This window comes from Ambystoma mexicanum, chromosome 9 (assembly GCF_040938575.1).
Source record: "Ambystoma mexicanum isolate Mex_15411 chromosome 9, UKY_AmexF1_1, whole genome shotgun sequence".
NCBI classification, from domain to species: Eukaryota; Metazoa; Chordata; class Amphibia; order Caudata; family Ambystomatidae; genus Ambystoma; species Ambystoma mexicanum.
In genome coordinates, this window is record NC_090931.1 from 1,147,258,649 (window position 1) to 1,147,279,418 (window position 20,770).

Sequence of the window (20,770 nt, forward strand, 5' to 3'; positions counted from 1 at the left end):
GCAGAAGGAGACAACAGAGTTAGAAACAATTTAGGCACAGCATGGAATAAAAAAGAATAATAAAAATAACTCCTGCACAATCCCACAATGCAACAATTTGGATGAAGACGAAGAAACACAAACACACAACAAACATTTCCTTACATTGCATGCGTGACATAAAAGCGACAGATTAAATACACCTTCGCCTGTGTAAAGGAGGACATTGGTCAAAAAAACATTTATGGTCACCCAAAAGGTGATGTCACTCAGGCTCCCCGCCAATCAGGTATTTTACCATATGACATTGTCCACCTTATAAGTCCCCAAAGCACTGGGACGCTACCATCTTCCTCCGACTGCACAGACACTTGTTTTCACCTGCACCTCATTCAGATGTACCCATCCCCTAGAACCTCCAACTCCCCACTGTTCACCTCGTCACAGAACTTCAGCCTGCACAACCCACTCTATTCCCCTCACCATCATGACTCTAAAGGCCTCAATTTTCTTGGCAACCATTACCTTTTCAATTTTACTAACTTGACAAATGGCCAGTGCACCATTGTTCAACTTAAACAAAGCAATTAGCACCCCAGAAACCATTTCGGGGTACTAATAGCCATAACCCTCTCAGTCTGGAGCATTTTTGACAGGTGATGGTCCTAAGGTCCTCAATAAGGCCCTCCTTTTGGTTGGACATGTAACTTGGTCTGGGACCTTTATCTGGCGAAAATGCCCTTTACCTTGTGGTTACAGCTTAAATAATCACCTGAACACATACCCACACTCATAATTAAATACCCACCTCAACTAAACATGTGCATCTGCTACCATCTTCATACTACATTTCCCACCAAGCTACACCTAACACTCCTTTAAAGTACAAAATCACAAATAAAACAACAATGTGCCATTAAAACACAAAACACCATCTAGGCCGTAGATTTAGGTGCAGCCTTCTCAATTCACTGTTTAGCACCCTTACCCACAGTTTTATGAAGGGGAAGTGTTTGGCAGGGGCAGGGACTAGTTTATGTTTATAAGAAGAGAATGTGGCTGTATTGCGACTCAATGACACAACATGGTATGTGCGTTAAGGGGTCTAAGCTTTTACATTACCTTTCCATTACTCATTAAGGTGGTCAGGTTCATCAATGCTAAATATGCTTGAATCAACTGTGGCAGGACTCTCCACCCCACACATTCAGCTCATTCCCATCTCCACTGCCAGATTCAAATTAATTTGAGTAAGGGTTGTGCTTGCTTCAGAATTAACTGCTTCATTAGATATAAAGAAAGACGAATCTACGTGCACAGTGGTTTTCTTTATCGATCAACTGCAGGATATGGTTCCTTTAATAAGATCATCTATGGATCCTGCATTATTAATCACCATCAATAGTGCCTTACCTGAAATTAATAGTGGGCATCCCCGTGTCCGTTTTGCTAAGAAGTGAATAAGCTTAGTCCTACTTGCCACAATCCCAGTCCACCACTCTGACATCTTTGGGATTGTTGTCAGAGTCCTTTAGTGAGATGGTTATCTGATAAGACCAGAAAGAAGTAGTGGTTGCTGCTAAATGAGCATCCTAGCCGGACAGGGCTGTGCCAAGGTAGGGGTGTGCGGTATAGCCCAACAGAATTGAACTTCAGTTTAAATGAAGCCTTGGGGTCTGGTTAGGGGCTCCTAATGCAATATACTGGTTGTCACATTCTCACAGGCTGCAGCTCATGTGACACACAGTATGACAACATTCAAGAAATGTATCCAATTCATGGATGTAGGCTTTTAAAATGCCACCATGATGTGCCAACTACAGGCCTCCATTCCTTTGCGAGATAACACCCGCCCTCCCTTTCCACCAGCACTGTGCTGCTTATTATTATTGGTGTGCCAGCATTCAAACTGCCATGCTACACAGAATTGACCTTCTCCAAAAGAAAATCAAAGACCATTGCAAAGCATTACCTCAACAGACAGGAACCGAGCCGGTTTATAGTCATTTAATCGAAAAAAATAATGTCGAAAGTCAAAATATAGAAATGTCAAAAAAAAAATGTCGAATTTCTTTTTCAATACGTTTTTTTTTCGAAATGGGGGGTTCCCCCAACCCCTTTTTTTCAATTTTTTTTTATTTTACCCCTTTTTTTAACTTACTGAACCCAAAAAAATAAATATAAATAAAAAATAATACATTTGACTTTTTTTTTCAATATTTTTTTGGGACATTTTTGTCATTCGACTTTTTTTTCCGACTATTTGACTGACCACCAACCGAGCCTACCAACGCCCCACCCACCTCGTCCAAGCTCACCATACCTGACTTCTCCTTCAGAGACGTCACTGAACCAGAAGTCATAAACTTACTAAAAAAGCTCAAACACTCCCCCTGTAAAGGCGATATTTGCCCACCAAAACTCGTCAAAGACTGCGCAGACTGCTTTGTGCCGCTCTTTACGGCTTTCATCAATGCGTCTTTTTTCCTCCCTTTTATCATCCCAGCTAGCCTCAAAGAGGCCTGGGTCCGGCCCCTCCTAAAAAAAAACCACCCTCCACCCCCTACAACCCAACAACTACAGACCAATAACCACAGTGCCATTCCTCCTGAAATTACTGGACAAAGCCGCACATTGCCAAATCCAACACTTTCTGGAAACCCACTCCATTCTCGGGACCAGGCAATCAGGCTTCCGGAAAGGACACGGCACAGAAACAGCCCTGGTGGATCTGAAGAGTCAGATCACCCAAATCGTGAACAAAGGCAAGCCAGCTCTTCTGCTACTTCTAGATCTCTCAGCCGCTTTCGATCTGGTTGACCACAAGACCCTCACTTCACACCTCACACACTCAGCCAACTTTTCTAAAGAATCAGCTCTCTGGGTCACCTCCTTCCTAGAGGGAAGAGCCATGAAAGTCTTCTCAGACATTGCCAACGCCACTCCCACGACGATCCATTGCGGGGTCCCTCAAGGATCCTGCACTGCACCCACACTTTACAACTTGTTCACTAAACCTCTTTTTGACAAACTCGACTCATACAGTATCACGTGCACAAACTATGCGGATGACACGCAAGTACTTCTACCCCTCTCAGGTTCATACCACAAAGACGCCAAGGCTCCCCACACGATCTACGCTATCATCCAGGCCTGGATGGCAGTTAATGGCCTCTGCCTCAATGGAGACAAGACTGAAATCATGATATTAGGTCAACGGAGCACCCTAGACAAACTGGACAAACTGTACGCTAACTTCTCCATTGACAATTCCATCATCCCTGTTTCCACAGCTGTAAAGACACTGGGAGTATACCTAGACTCCTCACTATCTATGACCAGACAAGTCAGCACAATCACCTCCTCTTCTGCGCATACCACCAAACTCATAAACGCCATCAAGCCATACCTCTCTAAACCCAACTGCCTCTCCATTGCTAGAGCAGCTATTGGAGCCAAACTGGACTACTGCAATGCCCTCCTAGCAGGCACTTCAGCAAAAAACCTAAACAGACTTCAAGTCACGCAGAACAATGCTCTCCGGACCACTCTTAGCATCCCAAGAAGAGAGCAGATCTCCCATGCCAGACACTCAGCCCAGTGGCTCCCGGTCAAAGAGAGGATCACACTCAAAATCCTCACCCTCACTCACAAATGCCTCTCTCTCTCCGCTCCTCCTATCTATCAGAGACCATCTCCAAACCCTCCTCCTCCCGTCCCACCAGTACGCAATACACCAACTTACTCCACATCCCACGCATCAAAAAGCCAAAGCCGGTGGCCTAAGCTTCCCCTACATTGCTGCTAAGACCTGGAACGCTCTTCCTGCAGACATTAGAGCGTAGAACTCACTCCCGATTTTTCATAGGAAACTGAAGACCGCTTTCCTTGCACAATATTATGTGACACTCGCGAATCGATGTAAATATTCTGCATTGCTAATTTGTACAGATGCCATTTTTGCCACTGTAAATAATTAATCTTATGTAAATAATGTATTCTATGGAACTAAGATATGTCTGTAACAAGCGCCACGATTCCCCCGGGCTGATGTGCGCTCTACAAATCTGAATAAATAAATAAATAAATAAATATTATGCGACCTCTCAATCACACAGGATCCAGCACGCAATGAGGTGCTATTACATAGAAATACCTGTGTAGGTACTATTGTGTCTTCAATTGACCCTCTTTAAATAGTCTGCATTATTTCCTTTTTGATCACCACATATTATTCCTATGAAACAGGTTAAAACTTTGCTGTGCCATTTCAGCCGCAATATCCGAGTTCTATGCCAATCCAGCCTTCCTAATAACAGGTGTAATGCCCAGCAAATTCATTACAGGTCTGCTGTGCATAGCAGAATATGACAGAGGATCTTGTGTTTTCCCTGTTTGAGGGTCCTAAAGCAAGGAGGGACAATAGCATCTCCCTGATAATGTATTCGCTGTGTGTTTTTTTTAATGTATTTATTTTTATTTCGGGCCCCTATCCTGTAAGCGACTTCAATTCAACACTACAGCTAAGTCAATGCCTAGTCTGGGATGCTGATGGAAGCCCTTATTGATGTATTTTTATGTCCAGTTTGTTTACTCTGGATGACAACCCTTACATAACACCCCTCTCTTAGAATCCCCCTGACCCCACTGAGCCAAGAAGTAGGTTTGTTTTGCAAATTAAAAGGTTTATTTGAAAATTAAACAATATATATATATATATCACACTTTTATAATAACTTAATATTTGATAGCACACTTGTGAAGATGATAGTGATCAACAATGGATAATGTTACAGTGGTACACTCTTTTTGATGGCTTAGAAGTGAGATAGAGAGGATAAAGTAGCTGAGAATGCTTTTATGGCTTCAAAGACAATGCAATGATGAATGAAATGCAGTACAGAAAATAAACTTGATATGATTTCAACAAAAACAATGTAATCACTTTTCCCCCTGGTAGCAATTCACCCCCCCCCCTCCCCTTATGCAATGTAAAGAGATGGAAGGAAAGCACACAGTTCTCCGAAATCCAATCAAATATAATTCAGTTCCCCCCCTAGCAAGCTTAGAGGAAAACAGGTAGGAGTCTTAAACACAGGCAATATACTTTGATGTGGTTGCAATTAAGTGAACAATATGCGAAAAATGCTTTTAATTCCCCATAGGAGGTTCAGGGTAGGCGATAGCTACTTTGTATTAGTTCAGGATCACTTTAGCAATGCTCTTTTAATGATTGTCAGGTTGCAAACAAATTTCAGCAAAGAAAAGCAAGGACAAATATTTTTACACGTGGCTGAAATGAAGCAAAATGTCAAATCGCGGCAAATTTAGCGCATGCGTTGAGCGCAATTAGTATGAGAAGTATGAGAGTATGAGAAGTCGGTTTAGAGCTTGTTGGAAAGCTTAGAACTTGTTGGAAAGCTTAGAATCTCAGCTTCAAAATAAAAGTTAAATCTCGCTTCTATCACAAATGGTTTCGGAGATATGGCCGATTTAGTAAAGGTAGTTTTTTGGATTTGAAATTTTAAAGCTCAGAATGACAGATGACAGTTTTCAGGTTTAAAGATGACAGAATGACACGATTCTAGGAGGCAGTTCTAAATAGGTTAAAATGGTTTGGATTAGATTATTTTAAACTAAGAGATTGGGTTTTGCACAGTTCTGGCGGTACTCACACTATATTTTGGACAGGAAAGCGACTTCGCCACAAATCGGGTCAGGATTGGACTGCGGTTCCCTCGCCACGGACGGTCTCTGCCAGGTTCTGCTCACTGGATAATTCTACCTTCTGGGTCAGCTCTGCTAGCGGCACTGCACAGCGGTCTGGATCTCTGGTTCTGACAAAAGTTCTCGGCACTGCACGGCGGTCTGGTCTCTGGTTCTGCCAAAAGTTCTTGGCAAAAATTCAAACAGCTCGCCCGGCTGTTGAATAGTTTGCAAATGATTTGGAGGCCTGCTGAAAAAGGATTCAGCTTGTGGATTCAGGCCTCTCTACTACAAATCCTGGAGTTAATTTCAGGTCTCTGGAGATTGATGGATTTGAAGTCTGGATCTCTGGATGTGAAGCCTGAAGTCAAAATGCTCTGCAGAAAGTGAAAAAGAAAGTCCTATCTGGCTTCCAGTGGCTCTTTTTATGTGTTTAGAAAGTGGGTGGGTCGGCTAATTCTGCATGCCCAACCCGCTAAGGGTTCTGATAGGTTGAAGAGTTTTCTGTGCTCTCACTGGAGAACAGAGTTGTGTGTCAGAGTGAGTCATGAGGTGTCATCTTTATGGCATATAGAAAGAACACTCCCCTTTGCTCTAACCTTAGAAAATCATTTTCATAACTAAATACCTTTCCCAGATACACAAGTGGTTGACATTACATACACACATCATATATCACATAAGGTAGTCTCTGTTCCAACTCTGATGTTTCTAAGCGCTTGGATTAAGAAATGACAACTTATTTTCGTTTTTAGTGGGTTTTGCAACATTGGTTTTTCATCAAAAATTACACAAATGTACACCCCCCTTATACACATATTCCAGTACTTTACTAGGTTTCTAGCATAAACCCAGTGTCTGTAATATCAATAAATAGCGGGGTTTGGTCCTAGAACATGGTACAGAGTTGAGTCAAGTCTTGAATTGTGGGTACATTTCTTAGATTAAGGTTCTCCAAATTGCACATTTTTGTGAGCTTAACATAATATTTTAGAAGCATTTAACTTAAACATATATTTGCTGCAATATGATTCCACAAAAGTGTCTGAGTCCACCCCCAGAAACGTGGGAGCACACATGTCTCTCCTTTCCCAGGCAGGGCTCTGTTTACAGTCCACACTGAAAATCAACATACCCCATTCAATTGCAAGAGTCTATTGTGTCGGCTGAGGTCAGCAGGCCAGGGGGCCACTCTGCATTTGGTTCGCATGAACCTGTGATTTCCTGGGCTGTTGTGTAGGTCTCTGAGGTGAGAAGGTTTCCCAGCCTCTTGGCCTGTTAATGCAATCAGATTCTCTCTGGGAACAGCAGGTGGTTAAGAGTTTTAATTAACCAGCGGGCCTTTGAAGTTTCCAGCTGTCTCAGGAGGCTGATTAGCTTCTGAAGTAGCAGTTCTCCTGTCAGAGTTTAGACCGCTAGCGCCGGTTTGTGGACAAAGCTGGTACCGCACCCATTTTTGGGATCTGTCTTGAATTAATGCATTTCAATAGAGTGGTCTTTTGCTTGATAGTATAGGATCCTTGCTTAACATTGTTTTGATGGCATCCTTACAGTAGAGTGGTTATGTGGAACCCCCCACAAGAAGGTTGTATCTTTAGAGTGGCCTTGTGCCCATGATTTTAGCAACTTTTTGACATCAATAAAAACGGATTTTGAACAGAACCATCTTTCTTTGCACTGGTGGGTGGCAGATTAGGTGACCATTTTGGTGTGCACAAACTGTGCGGTTCTCCTGGATTCTGGCATGAATGTGGGTGGCGACAGCTCATCCCCACATCTACCCAGTCTATTGATTTAGTTTTTTCTGGGATAGAATAATGGGCGGCGACAGCTCATCCCCACATCTACCCAGTCTATTGATTCAATATGGGTCAAAACCCTTGACAATCCTGAAAGGTTCTCCCTTCACATCACAGGAGAGACCTGACCTTGTACAGTCAGAGAGTGATTGCATGACATGGGCAACTTTAATATCTTAATCTATCTAATTTCTGTGATTTAGCTGACAAAACATGCTGATAGTGTTTCCCTAACTGTGATGCACAAGATTCATTTGAATGCATGTGTTTCATTCTGTATCACTGTGCATACTTAGCTTCCTACTCCAAGGACGTCTGCATTCACCTTGTTCGTATCAGTCCCAAGTGACATATTCAAGAACGTTCACTCTAAGTACGTGTATGTACACACACTGAAAAAGTGCCCACGGCATCATTGGTGCATGATCGGAAAGTGGGTCTCAGAGTCAGCAGTGTGCATAGTTGCGGAATGCATCCACTCATACGGAAGACCTCAGATTCTCCTGAAATGACATGGTTGGGATTGCACCTACACTAATAGCCACTATGCCGCCCTGACTGTGCAGCCATGGTCAATTCTCATCACCCCATGGATAGTATGGGCCTGGACGTTTTCCAGAATACCCCTTCACTGCTGTGATAAGTAGCTCCAAAGAGGCACATTGAAAATCCTTCGGAGAAGTTGCTGACACTTGTCAGTAGCCGCCATATGATTTACAGAACTGCAAAAGTAGCAGATTTTGACATTTACACTTGCAGTAACATTTCTCTTTTCTGGAACCTGGCGTTTTATACTCGGAACAATCTTTTTAACACCTGTTCAACATAGATTTCTCCTATGAAATTCGGTTCAGCTACTGTGACTTGACAATGTGCATGCCCTAAATTTTTGTAGATTATTTTTTTGTATTTGATTCCTGGCTCATTTGCCAAAAGAAGGGGTGACTATGGTAAATAAATAGGCCAGATTCACAAAAGTTTTTCCTTGTGCCTGCCAAGTGAGCATGCGAGGAAGGAAAGTCCTACATTGTGCACTAGGCGTTGTTCTTCAAAGTTAAACTGCTTGCACAAATGATTTTACAGCATCAGATTCCTGCAAACTACACAATTTTTAGTATGAGTCATCACATGCCGGTATAACGCAAGCGTCCAATGTCATAGAACTGTAGCCTAAAGACACACACGTACAACTGTAAACGTTTCATGATGGCCTTAGGGAACGATGGATGGGTCATTATCACAGGATAATGACCAGCTAAGGCCCTAGGTTGGGGAACAATCATTTTATCTTGCAATCCTTTCTCATGTTGCTTGACTCTAACATGGATCATCATTTCAATTTCATTTATCTCTGTATGGATTTCTTTGTCTTGTTTTCTTTCAGTTGTATCCTGTTATTGATACCCACCTTTTTTATGTATTGTACCATCTCATTCATTGTGTAAAGCACATTGGCGTAAAGTGCTTTAGAAACAACTACACAACTACACAAATCTATTTCATGGTTTTTCATGATGAGCTAATATAAATGACAACAAAAACACTTACAAATAAGATCATATGACATATACAAATCTTACCAATCAATCAAATTACACTTCACTGATATTTTGTATACATGCATAAGACTGGAAAGACCTGTGTCAAAAAAGGGTCATGTAATTTTGATCAAAGAATCCAGGCTATCTAATAACTACATATGTTTCAGTTTATGTAGAAAGTGTATGTAGAAATGTATGCAGTATTTAAGAGACATCTGTAACGTGCAAATTGTACTGGACAAACTTCAACCAGCATGGAAAAGACAGGTCAGAAAGGAAAATGTATGTATGATGTCTAATTAACAAAACATGGTGACTCTTTAAAGCCTTGTGGAAAAGGCACAAAGGTGAAATGGCATCAATAGCTAAAGGGATATCATTCCAAAGGTGACAAGCAATCAAAGAAAAGGAGAGGTCTCCTCTCATCTAGATTTGGGGATGTCCAGGTTGCAGGGATCAAGCTTGATTACATTGTACAATGTTGTGCTCCAAATAATTGGAAGCCATGCTGAGAAGGCAATTAAATTAAAAGGATATCTTAAAATGGATGTGATGACTCACCGGAAGCCGATGTAAACATTTAAGAAACTGGGTTGCTTGGAAAGGCGAACGGTTAGACAGACAGTGACATTTTCTATTAATTGATTACATTGCAGATGAGAGGTTGAAATACCAGTTTAAGGTGCTTATGCAAAATCAAGATTTTAATTGATAAGAGAGTGTAACACAAGGGCGGAGCCATCTTTATGTATAAAAGAAAAAATCCAATGTAGCTGTTGCAGCTTTACAAATATGTCTTGACTAAAACCCCAAATTTCTAGGACATACCTAAATCTGCTTCCCAATATATTCTAAGGTTCTTGGCACAGATCAATGGCAGACCAAGAGGTTTAGGCAGAAGGGTCAATAACAAGGGATTGTTTATAACATGTTTAAGGACCAATATAATGAGTTGCATCTTGCTTGTCTTTAGATAGACTTTTTTATGGAAAATCCAACAACCAATTTCATCCATACAAGTAGCTATATTATTCAAGTCATCTCTGAGACACATTGCTTTGCCATATAGTTGATAATTTGTAGCATACAAATGGTATGACAGATCATATTTAGCAAAAATGATCAGCAAACAGCAGTCATCTTGAACGAGAATGTTGACATGGAGAGAATTGTGGGACTCCATGCCCTAGGTGTGTAAAGGAAGAAAAAAATCAAAATGAAAAACAAATGCTACGATCTTTGTGGAAAGAATGGAAACATTTAAGTGATTTCTCAAAGTTTTTTGCTGTAAATTGTAGGTGAAGCCAAAATAGTATTGAAAGCTGCTGAGAGGCCATGCATCAAGAGAAAAGCAAAGCAGCATTTTTCAGCTGCCAGACAATTATCGCCCAAGACAGAGAAAAGGGATACCTCTGTCCCATTATGAGGAATATATTCCAGTTGCCGAAGATTGAAAGTGTTATTGTTCTCAAGGACGTTTCACAAGTTGCTTCAGTTGTGTTCCTCCAGAGACCAGTGGTGTTCACTGGCCAGGGAGGCATGGTGTAGAACCTATGGCCTAATGACTTATATATAGATGCATTTGTGCATCTTTGTTTTCACCTTCAGAGTGCATGGTTTAGGTGGATATATCTGCCTCACAATGCAGACTTCTCGTTTCACGCTGTCTCCCTTCTGTCGCCTACCTTTTAATGTGCACTCAGTGTGTCCCAAGATAAAACCTGAGCCATAATTCTTTGCTGATTCTAAAACGTATTTGCTCACAATCTTCCACTTTGCTCATTATCATGTTTTCTAAAAAATCACTTGAAGGAGCTAATTGACATAGCACCTCTTCTTCTATTTTCACTCTTATGCCCACGTTGATGCCAACATCAGAACCCCATCCTACTTTAACAATTCAGGTTTCTTTGCCCACTTCCTTTGAGCCCTTACAATCCTGTATCTTTTTTTTACTCCTGCTATACCTGGCGGAATGGGTCACGTTCTTAGACCTCTCCATTTCTCTGTCTTCTATTTCCTACACCAATGATCATGCAGTTTACATTTGGGTCACGCATGCAAGCACAAGAAAACATTTACATTGTAAAATATTCTTCCAGATCAAAAAGATCTTCCACTCTAACCCACCTTGCCTAAGAGGTGCCAAACACACCCGTTTCATGCTACCCTCCCATGTTGTTATGCACTTAGAAGATTTAAACAATTCGACCTGGCAGATGTATTTTGGGGGATGGGGAGCGGCAATCCAATAGCTCACAGGCAAATGTACTTGTAATATATTATTATGTATTTATGTCTGTATGTTTACCTCTTCACATGATCTCTCTGCTAATTGGATGATACTTAAAGTTGCTTCAGACAACTGCGCTATGTTTCTCTTGGTATTGAACCAAATGATGCTTATGTGGAACCTCTAATAATTATGTTTGTTTGGGGTATATTTAACTGCTGCAATGTTGTATAAAAACCGGGTTCTCCTGACTCTCTAATGCAGTTATAAAGGCTGTTACACTATAGTAGATTTACAATATGCTCTATCTCCCTCGTTGTTTCATTTGGAGTTTTGATTAAATTGAGCCTGCCTCGGTCACATGCTGCAGTTTGATTGAGTGTTTCACACTGTTCAGAGATGTCGCTCAGTCATTAAAACTAGTGTTGTTGGTATTGACATTGTGTATATTACTTCAGATTGTTTAGACAATAGCCATGCAGTACTATATGGGCTGACATACTGAGGGAGGGATTATTTCTGCAGTATGAACCAGCCCCATGAGTTGGGGAATGGTCATTATCCTAACGGATGGGGAACCCTCTCAAGATTGTTTAGGGCTGCGTGTGCCTGGCTGTGGTGGCAGCGTGGCTTATGGAGTTTTGGAGTTGGGGTGTGGGGCATCATTTTAACAGTGAGTAATGGGTCTAGACAGAGCTTGTTAATAAAAAAAAATTATATTATATTTTATTGTAAACTTTGACATGGAACTGTTTTGACATGAGCATGCATTGCGTGTGATGAAGGGGGGCAGTTGCTCTTTGCAAGGTGTGGCCATTTTTCATCCCAGAAACCTGTTGAAAGAAATCTTGTTTGGGGGTTGATTTCCTGTTTTTTTGATTTAGGGGCATGCTTTCTGCTGTTTCACACTGTTTCTGGAGTTGAAGTGTTTGAAATGCAGTCAATACCAGTATTTACTGACTACATTTTGAGCATTCTAATTGGATGATAGGAGGTCAGTAATGACAACATGTAATAGCATGGCCTTGTGGGCCAAGGTGAGTGGCCATTATTGCAGGTTGTTGTCTCACCCAAAGTTATGGACCAAAGCAAAACTGAGTACCCTGAATTGGATAGGGGTCAGGACCCCACTGGCACCTTGAAAATGTGACAACGTAATTACAAAAGGAGCCATGTTAGCATGAACAGGCAACATTGAAAGTATCAGAAAGAGGAGACAGATCCCCATACATGGAAAATCTCGAGAATATTCCCCATCATCTTCATCCCCACCCCCATGCACGGATATCTTCCATCAATTACATAATTCTGAAGTACTACATAATTCTACTTCATTATAGTTTGTAAGGTGGGGGTTCATACGTTCAGAGATCTCCTTTTGAACTTCTTGTGCAACTCACCTAAAAGGCCACAGATCCTATTCTATTTCAACATCTGAGGCACTGGGAGACAATGCTTACCAAAAATAAAACAAAGAACATTATACACATGTTAGTGGAGATGCAAGGTTGATCAGACACGTCTTCACTAACAGCACATGCTATACCCTCTAGTGTGCATGGAGTGGCCATTCTATTGTGATGGTGCAAAACATCATGTCGTGCAACGCCCCCCAACCCCCATGCCCTCAAAATGTGAATGTAAATATAAGATAAGAGAGATACCTCAAATGAATGATTTTAGGCCTATTTTCTTCAAGTGTTTCAAAAGGCCTGAATACAAGCAACCCACTAATACAAGTAGAATAGGGACAAGTGTTTCATTATGCTGCTGTTAGAAAATAAACACAAGTGGAATAGAAGTAGTTAACAACATTATGAGGGAGTTAGGCTGTAGCATCCACTGAGAAAATCACTCAGAAATATAGGGTGCTGAATAGACTGAGAGTACTAAAAGATACATGCATGAAGAAACAGTATTCCTGATTAACCTTAAATGTAGCATTGAACAAAGGTTCTGCCATTGTGCAGCAATGGCCTTATATGGAATTGCCCATGTTATTTTAGAGCCACTGCACTACAGTGCTTAGATTTGTTCAACTTTATGGAAAGTCTTTTTCTTGCCTGAAAGTATGAGGAAGCCAAGGTTACAGTGGAAGGGAGAACAAGATAGTGCTTGACGGAGCGTCAAAGAGATATTGTTACCATGGCAGAAGAACAAATATGTGGCAATTATTTTTGGTCCAAATAGTAATTGAATAAACCCACAGAAGTTTTGATCGCCTGGTGCATTTATTTATTTATTTATCTGACACTTGTATAGCACGCACAATCCAGAGGTATGTAGGCGCTTTTTAACTTAAGAATATGGTTACAGTAAGTGCTTTGAGATACAGAAAAGGAAGCGTAAATGGTGAATTACATCGTGGAACATGTAAAAGGTAATGCATCATATACCAAGATCCAGCAGTGGGCAAATACATGGTGCCTACCCTCTGTTGCAGCACGGCAGCAGCACACATATGCAAAATCAAATCATTGGGCAAGTACATGGTGCCTACACCTTGTTGCAGGGCGGCAGCAGCACACAAATGCAAGGGTGCAGCAGCTGGTAAATACATGGTGCCTAGCCCATGATGCAGGGCAGCAGCATCACACAAATGCGAGAGTCCAGCAGTGGGCAAATACATGGAGCGTAACCCATGTTGCAGGGTGGCAGCACAAATGCTAGAGTCCAGTAGTGGGCAAATACATGTGCCTACCCTATGTTGCAGGGCAGCAGCAGTACACAAATGTGAAAGTCAATCAATGGGCAAATACATGGTGCCTATCCCATGTTGCAGGGCAGCAGCAGCACCAAATGCGAGAAGTCGATCAATGTGGAAGGTGGGGGCACACACTGGATCACAGGCAACCAGGGGGTACATACAGCATCACAGGCAACCAGGGGGATGGTGGGGGTACATACAGCATCACAGGCGACCAGGGGCCTGGGGGTACATACAGCATCACACGCAACCAGGGGGGAGTGTGGGGGTCCATACAGCATCACAGGTGACCAGGAGGAAGGTACATACAGCATCACAGGTGACCAGGGGGGAAGGTGGGGGTATATAAAACATCACAGGTGACCAGGGGGTAGGGTGGGAGTACATACAGCATCAGAGGCGACCAGGGGGGCGGGTGGGGGTATATACAGCATCACAGGCAATCAGGGGGGAGGGTGCGGGTACATCCAGCATCACAGGCGACCAGGGGGGAGGGTGGGGGTACATAGAGCATCACAGGCGACCGGGGGGAGAGTGGGGTACATACAGCATCATAGGCGACTAGGGGGGAGGGTGGGGGTACATACAGCATCACAGGTCACCAGGGGGCGAGGGTCGCCTAAAATGAAATATTGCCGAAACACCAAATTAAGGTGTATACACAGTGACCCTTGTGGCAAAGTAGTGTCACTACACTCTGTATTAAATACAGAAGGACATATCCCTGACAAACAGAGCCTCATAAACACTGTTATACATCCCGATACCCAATTAAAATACTATGCACCTGCATTGGCAGTGAGTATCGAGACCACAGTTGCAAACTCAAATATTCAAGGTTATGGATGCAGTCACGGACAAATGAGGCCCTGGCAAGGGGAATGAGATGGGGGAATCCTTTTGTTCATGGAAACGGTCCTTTGATATCTCTATTCCCAACAACAGTGAATCAAATAATAATTGGACTGTCTAGGATGGTTGCAACATTTGAGGCCAATTTAGGCAGGGAGGTATTCTTTTCACTGTCACTATGAATTGTGCCAACCAACCAGACAATGAGATAATGTGTTAGTGATGCTATTGTAATGTCGACTATGTTTGATGGATTGGACCTGAGTGGGGTTCTAGATAATGTACTAGGCAATGGTAGGCTACAATGTTTAGGAATCTATAGGTGTTTTGATTAGAGTCAGCAATTTATTATCTTAGGACCTTTCACATTTGTTATTTTTTGTAACTATGCAAATTGTGCGGTGTTGCACCTTATAATCCTCAGCCGATGTGGGCTCAATGAGATTGTTGTGTCTTGCTTGACTCCCAGACAACACTTTGTTTGTTAATAAAGTGAATAAATCTGTTTTTTCTTGCTCCTGGTGCACTTACTTATTTTTGTTAATGGAATGGTTTTGCGTGCATTCATTCACTGTGAGCCACCTTGAATTAATTATTCTGCTGGATAAACACTACCTCAACTCGTGTAAAGTCTACTGGATGTCTGTACATTTCTTAATCTCTGGTGTTAAGCTCTCTAATTTCTTGAACCTTCTGGGCACTCACCTAGGCCATTGCTTCAGAAACTCCACAGGAATATTCTTACTTTTATTCTACTGCAGGCCAAAACACATTAAATGGTCTTGATTCAGTGTGAACTATGAAATGCATGTCTATTTCTGACAGTGCAACAAACTCTTTGCATGTGTCCTTACCAAGAAACAACCTTCTACCAGTTAAGGTCAACCCAGATGTGTACCTTTCCCAACAGATCCTACCTCCCACTAACAAAACTTGACCTAAATCTAACATATTGAGGTACTGCAACTAGGATGCTTTCAGGGGCCACAATTGCCAGATTTAATCAATTCCAAACCCAAAATAAAGTGTTATTCCTGGTGCAGAAGTACGATATTGGGTTGAACTTCTATGTGGTTGCACTTCCTACAACTCTCCATCAGTTATCCAGTCCTAAGTGCAGCCTGTCCATGGACCAAGGAATAATTTACAGGTGGGGCACATATGCCTTTGATTGTCGCCTAGCTGTGAAAGTGCAATCCTTTAATTCATAGAACCAGACACTGTACTACCAGAAGTCTCTCCAGGGCCACAGACATTCTTGCACTCCGGAGTCATTTCTCAGGATTCCTTTCCAGCTTTTATGTAGAACATGTTCTTGGATGTTGATCAGCTCAATATTCAGGTAATCTTGCTCTTCTTCACATGCCATGTCCCGCTGCAACTCGATACCTGCTGTCGTCAGACTCTTCATCAACTGCTGCTGGGCGTCTCTGGATAATCTGCTGAGTGTTCCAATAACATGCAATTTATCAATATTTGTATTATTATTGGAATGTTCAGCCCAGTGATAAGCCTATTAGCTCCTTTTAAGTGGCCATGTCAGCCTTCTAAGGTTTGCCCCTTAATAATGCTCAAAGCTGCAAGTGTTGTATTTGCACGATTTCATACCCAATCTGCCTCTTCCATTTTCTGTCATCCTTGATGTAATTCCTCACGCTGCTGCCGGTGTCAGATACTATCCCCCTCCTTTTAATTTGGAAACCGTGTAGTAACCTGAAAGGCACAGAGAGGCATGCTAAACAACATTATAGCTAATATTGCTAAATTTGCATTAAAAAAATATTTAAATATCCTGGCTATCTATATCAATAACTATGTCATACCAGAGAGACTGACTACAAACTTGAGAATTCCTCATAAACTCCCTAATAAATCTACACAGAGAATTGGATGTGTTTGAGTATACATTTGCCATGGAGTGCTGTCAGTGGAAGCTAAAGTAGTCAACAGATAACAATATAGCTGTATACTTCTTTTAGAACCTTCCCCTAACAACACACTCAGGTCTTCTATATTACACATTGTAGCATACTATGACTCTGCACAATTGTTGAACTGGCGAAAAGTTATAGCATAAATATTATGCATCTTGCATATTGCTTGGGATAGTATAGCTACTAAGAAGTCTACGCTTCAATAACATCTTGTATTGTTCACCACCACAGATCATCTCAGGTAAAAATATGAACTGTAGCAGACTACTAGCAATTATAGTTTATACTGTTTTGTTTGTTTTTTTACCTGACAGATCCAGAAGTATTAAGAAAACCTTATAAATATACAGTGATATCTAAAAACTATTATGGAATATTAAGAGTGACAAATAAGTGGAAATCTCCTGATAAATGTTCGCTATTAACAGACGAAGAACAGAAACATTTTAAGATTACAAGCCTCTGTAAAAAAAACACAGGAGCAAGATCAGCCAGCCAGAGGACATACTACCACCTGTTAGTCGAGTTCATAACCCAACGGACACGGCACAAAACTGTTTTTGAACAGCAGACAACCATTTTGGTCTTACGCATAGCCACTATCACCATTGCTTAATGTTGATTCTTCTAACATTGTGAATTTTTTGTAATGTATTTTTATACATGTTGATTTAGCTTGAATAGATTACTTTGTATATGTGTTGATGATTAGTTTTGAAGTAATCAAACACTCAAACTGTCACAATATTTTCTCTACCTACACTTTACTTTTGTACACTATGGGCCTCATTATAAGGCTGGCGCTCCTGGAACGAAGGGGGCCAGTACAGCACCGGCCCCCTTCATTCCGGGAGTGCCGATTACAAGCTTCCCATCGCGGGACCCAGATCGCACGCCTGGTAGAACCAGGCGTGCTTTCCGGGTCCCGCGAGGGGAAGAGGGAGGCAATAACGGGCAAGTTGGACTCTGCCTGTTATAACCTCCCTCCCCATTCACATTGAGATCTATGGGGGATCAAATGGGAATGGGGATGGGTTCCTGCATGGAGGACTTACCAGGTCCTCCTATCTCGGAGTAACCCGGTAATGGAGCCCGGAACAGAGGCAGCCATGGAGCTAATAGCTCCATGGCTACCTCCATTCTCGCAATGAGGCCCTATGACTCTGTACATCCCCAGAGGCAGTTTTACTGCATCAGCAGCTCTGCTTCCATTACCATTGTGTGTCTGCATACTTCTCACCACCAAGGTACCTGGCTCTTGGTTTTACAAATATATGGTCTTCGAGATCACTTTATTTTTCATCCTAGTAGACACAGCAGAATAACAGTCATGTGTGAAATCAGAAACATGGGGTACAAATCAGATATTCTGGATGTTTGAGTAAATCAAGCCACAACATGTTAAGTTTTAGTAAAGGTTTTAGGTGGATGTGATAGTGCTGAGGTCCGAAACCCTGCATTTGGGCCTGGAGGTAGGCTCATCCAGTTTACGAGAGCTTCACATGTATATGGAACTGCAAAGGCAGGGAAACAGGTAGTTTTGGAATGAACCCTAGTATCAGGACAATGCAACCCCACATTGCCAATCTGCTGAGTATGCACAGTTACCACACTGCCTGTGGATGATGTACAGTTTCCAGTACCAAGACCAGCTCTAGACCTACGAAAGAGTAATAATGTTAGTTAAGTTATATTTCTATGCAGGATCCACAGTAGGGCGGTTAGGTACATTAGAAACCAGAATATATTATAAGACATGGAGGCAGAATGCAAATATCTGATTATTCGATCTAGTGATACCACTCTTTTGTAGAGGGACATGCAGAACCATGTTGGATGTTACTGAAGCTTAATGGCCAAGTTCAATGTCAGAGGTATGTCATAGTGCCCCTTCCACCTGGGATCCAAAGCCGACTTCCGTTCATGGATGTTTATCAGGACTCAGTTTTCAGGCTGTACAGAGAGGTCAGAGGCACGTGGTTTTCATGGCAATGCAGCTTGGACCTGATCGTAGGCGAGACTAACAGAGGAGATTAAAACCTCAACATACGCTAATTGTCTGTCATCTGTCAGATGTGAGTCATTAGACACAACTTTTTTTTATCATGTATTTTTTATTTTTAGAATTCCAATACATACAATGCAAAAGTAACGCATTATGAAGACCAAGTTACAGAATGACATTACAATTTCCGGTTTTTACAATTATGAAACTGTTTGCTAAACACACACACAACTTTTACAGGAGGGGGTTCAGGTAATAATATAGGGCCATCCATATATGACTTTGTATGGACTGGGACTTGTTTTTCTGTATGGCATACTTCTCCTACTAACTAACACCATTGTCAAGGCCTTAGGCCATTTCAAACCAGATTCTTGACACAACTTTGCTAACATATTTTTCAGCACCTTATTCCTGTTCTCTACTGCTCCTGTGGATATGGGGTGGTGAGGGTTCTGCCAATTATGTTGAATCTTAAATGTGGACAGAAGTGACTTTATCAATCCGGGGGCAGAAGTGCATACATTTGTCGATCTACTCCACGATCTCAAGTGCTTTATTTGCAATTGCAATCTATCATTGACTTCCCTTAACTGTGTACCCTTTCAATCATTTAATCACACGGTTGCCTCTGCTAACGATGTTGCAAATGCTCCCCACTGCTTTAGGGATATCTTCCCTCGTTGTTCCATAAATGCCTGTTTAAGACCTTTCAGTTTGTCTAGAATAAATGTTCCCTCAATTTGGAACTGAGTATGCTTTTTCTGTCGTGTGAAAAAATGCTGAGAGCCCAAAATATCACACATAACACATAGTGCTATTAAAATTGGTAAACATGTAGTGGGTGTGGACCACTTTGGGTGTTCCTCTTTTTTTTCAATTGTTCTTTGCCCGTTTCTGTGCATACCTTTTATCACTATCCCAGTTTCCAATTGCTCTTTTACCCAGATGTCCCTGTGCCATTCACTCTTGACTCAACTCTTTTGTGGTCCTGGGAAGGGTGGGGCCAGATAACCAGAGACACTGTGGCATGGTCCTGACACTATTATGGTGCACTTAACTTGCAAACATGGACCTATCCCTGTTTAATTCGACTTTAGTATTTCAATCTCGCAACATCCCATTTTTATTGTTCCCTATTCTAAACCAGATATACAAGCACAGATAGTATGGAGACGTTTGCTAGAGATACCTTTACATTCCAGGACCTGAAGGCATTCAGTCAAATGATCAAACATGTATCAAAAACAGCCTAGCTAGTTCATTGTTCCCAGCATATTCCCAAATCTATTCCATAAAAGCACTAAATAATCAATAGAACACTGTACTAGAACAGGCAAAAAGAACATCCATCCCATTTCTGCACATCCCGTAAAACAAATCACCTTGCTACCTGTCCAGTTGAATAATCAAGAAAACCCCTTGACTTCCATTGCAGCCCTGACTGAACTGGCTTGGTGTCCTCCTTGTGACAGCCCCCTTGGAGTTTTTAACAAGGTCTTGTTGCCATATTCTCGGTGCGCAGGGGGCTCTTCGGGAGGAGGTAGCACAACCTCTGATGCTGTACCACATTGCACGACAGGTCCGAGCTGTGAACACCATCTATCAACGTAATTTAGAAAGCAGTCATATTATTTCCCAGAGAAGTAACAGGGAAAAGGCTATTAGCATCACATTTTTATTATAAAAACAAACAGCATCCAATCCCAACGTTGCAGACCCAAGTACCCACACCACCCCCAGCTCCGCTCCCCTCTTGTCCCTCAAGGATCTCAACCCCATATCTACAAAGTGTCCTACATAAGTTTTCTAGCACGTTTATTTCGCCTCACACAAATAGTAACATTCATTGGGCCTCATTCCGAGTATGGCGGTGAGGGATACCGGTCACCGTTAACGAGACCGGTGCCGGTAATCCCTTACCGCCACATTCCGAGTTCCCTTTGCGCCCTCGTCCTTAATGCCTGCTTTTAGCAGGCGTTAGGGACGAGGGCGCAAAGGGGCTTTTTAGCCA